The sequence below is a fragment of the Lissotriton vulgaris genome, chromosome 11 (assembly GCF_964263255.1).
Source record: "Lissotriton vulgaris chromosome 11, aLisVul1.2, whole genome shotgun sequence".
Taxonomy (NCBI): domain Eukaryota; kingdom Metazoa; phylum Chordata; class Amphibia; order Caudata; family Salamandridae; genus Lissotriton; species Lissotriton vulgaris.
Genome location: NC_141699.1, coordinates 689,758,956 through 689,761,551, shown reverse-complemented (window position 1 = coordinate 689,761,551; position 2,596 = coordinate 689,758,956). Strand labels below are relative to the sequence as shown.

The 2,596-nt window shown below is 56.4% G+C and overlaps 1 non-coding gene across 1 annotated transcript; it reads left to right on the top strand.

Annotated features, from left to right (window-relative positions):
* The first annotated feature begins 1,371 nt into the window (after window positions 1-1,371).
* LOC147683336 (U6 spliceosomal RNA) lies at window positions 1,372-1,478 on the top strand. The gene has a single exon (XR_015301096.1). It is a non-coding gene; the product is annotated as a U6 spliceosomal RNA (small nuclear RNA).
* Window positions 1,479-2,596: the final 1,118 nt, after the last annotated feature.

Sequence of the window (2,596 nt, the reverse complement as noted above, 5' to 3'; positions counted from 1 at the left end):
GCCGATCGTGGGTGTCTTGCTCTCGCGCATGCGCTCTGTGCAGCGGGTCAGTTTCCCTGGTCTTTTTTGACTTGCTCAGTGCCTGTGTTGGGGTTCTGTTGGGGCCTCTCGCTTCTACTGCATTCGCTTTTCCCAGAGCCTGGATAGCTCAGTCGGTAGGGCGTCAGTCTTTTACTCTGAGGGCCCTGGGTTCGGGTCCCCGTTCAGGCGGCTTGGTTGAATATGTGGTTTATCACTTGCATACTCTTTGTTTTCTTTCGTATATTTTTTGTCAGTTGTGTGTTGTTGATGCGTTCATCTGCAATCGATGTCTGCGTCTCCGTGATGTGGGCCATCCATTGGCGATTGTGTTGGCTGTAGGGCGGCTCTTGTTGTACGCTGTGTCTGGTGTGGACTTGCGGAGACGCACTCTTTCTGTGTTTCCGGGTTGTCGCCAGTATATGCCACTTAGGCCGTGCTGTTGGCCCACATACGGACTGTGTGCGTCCCTTTTTCTGGCTTGTCGGACCTGCCCTTTGGGCGCTGCCTTTTGCCCTTGTATGCCAGTCTGGCCCTGTGCTTGTCTATGGTTCGGATTCGGTTTTTTATCTTCAGTTCGTGTCCCTCTTGCGCTGATGTTCTGGCTTCGTCTTCTAAGCCATGTGTTTCGCCGCCTGTATTCGTGCTGCATGGGCCCTTCAATGTTATGGTCGCTGGGTGGCTGGTTCCATTCCCGGCTCCTACGCTCGTTTTTCTGTGGCAGTGCCTCGCTCTTGGTTGGGGCTTTGGCTCTGTGAGTGGTTTGTCTTTGAGGGCGCCTGCTCTTACGGCCCAGAGTTCATGTCGTGCCTGTGCTGGGGCCGTGTCCTCAGGTGGTTCTTTGTCATTTACGCATGTTGGATGTCGCTGGGTGGCTGGTTTTGCTGCGTTCCATGTCTCTGTGCTCTGTCCTGCCCTCGGGTGTCAGGGTCAGTTCCTGACGTTTGAGGTCTTTTGGGCTCCTCTTCTGGTCTGTTTTCAGTCGTTCGGCCTAGTGGTCACGGGCTCTGCTCCTACGGGTTCTCTCTGCCTTTCTTCCTTCTGAGGTCAGTGTAGAGTGTCCCTTTGGGTTTGGTTGCTCTGTTCGTCTGTTTTTCGGAGCTTTGCTCATGCACAGGCCTGGGTTCGGGTCCCGCTTGTGCTGTGTCCATGTCCCCCGCTGTTTGATTTTCGGACGGTGGTTTCACCTGCTCCTTTGCCTGGCTCCCCTTGCGCCCTCTTCCTCGTGTGTGGTTCGCATACTCGGCGGGTGCTCTTGGGGCGTGTTCGCTTCGGCTGCCTCCTGGAGGCTCTGGGGTTGCCAGTTTGCCTGTGGTTGGCGCACATATTCGTTGTGCGTTCCGTGTTTCCTCAGTGCTCGCTTCAGCGGCACGTTTCCTGATATTAGAACTATACTGTGAGGATTTGCATGGTCCCTGCGCTGTGTTGACACGCATATTCGAACTATACTGTGAGGATTTGCATGGTCCCTGCGCTGTGTTGACACGCATATTCGTGTGGCGTTCCATGTTTGGCGTCTCCCTTTGGGTTGCTCTCTCTGCCTTTTCGCAGGGTTCCTTGGTTTGGCTTGGGTCCGTGGTGCTTTGGCTCGGTGGTATGTCTCGTGCCTTGTGTGGTTCTCGCCGGTCTCTGGCCGGGGTTCTGTCCCTGCCGTTGTTCTGAGTGTGTCCTTGTGTGGTGCATTTATGGGTTGCTTGTTGTTCGGCGCCTTTGGTGTTGGGTTGTGGGGCCTCTGCTTCGTGATTTGCTGTAGTACCTTCCGGGCTTTGGGCCTGTGGTCCTTTTGTCCTGTGGACTCCTGTCCCTGCTGTTTTTGTGTGGGGTCGGTCCTGGTTGGTTCCTTGTTGTCCGTCCTCCGGGATTTTCCGGGGGCTGTGGGCTACGGCTTGTCTGTTGTGGGCTTCCTGCAGTTGGGGTCTGTCCGTCCGTCTCTGGGCTGCGTCAGTGTTTTCTTGCTGACTGTTTCTGCTCCTGGTGGGCTCTCCTTGTATTGTCGGGGTCTGTGGCTTTGCCGCCCCCCCCTGTCTCGGCGGGCGGCTTTTGCTCCCTTTTCCTGTCGGTTTCCTGCTATCACCGTGCTTTTCCCTGCCCCCTGGGGGTCGGGTCTTTGTTGCGATCCTTCTCTTCCGGGCCTAAGCTGCCCTTGGGGCTTTGGCCCTTTGGTGGCTCTGCTTCCTTTGGGTGGTTCCTGCCTGGTCGGTCATGGAATTTTTCGCCTGCCTCTGGTGGGGCGTGCGTTCTTCCTTTTTTGACTTCCCGCTCTGTCTCCTGGGTGTGCTGGGTTCCTCCTGCCTGTGTGTTGGTGGTGCCTTCCTCTGGCCATGCTTGGGTTCCCGGTCTGTGCTGGGTCGGTGGTTTCCCTATGGTCATTTTTTGCGTCTGGCTTCTATTTTGCCGTTCCTTGGCTTCTCTGGGGTTTTCCCCTGCCTTGCTGGAGATTGTTGGTCCCTGTGGTGCGTTTGTCCCCTGCCTCGTACCCCAGGGTGTGTGCGGGGTTCGCCCCTTTTGTTTCTTTGGCGCATTGGTGCTGTCCTTGCCTGGGTCATTTTGGCTGCGGCTTTTCTGGCCCTGGGTGCTC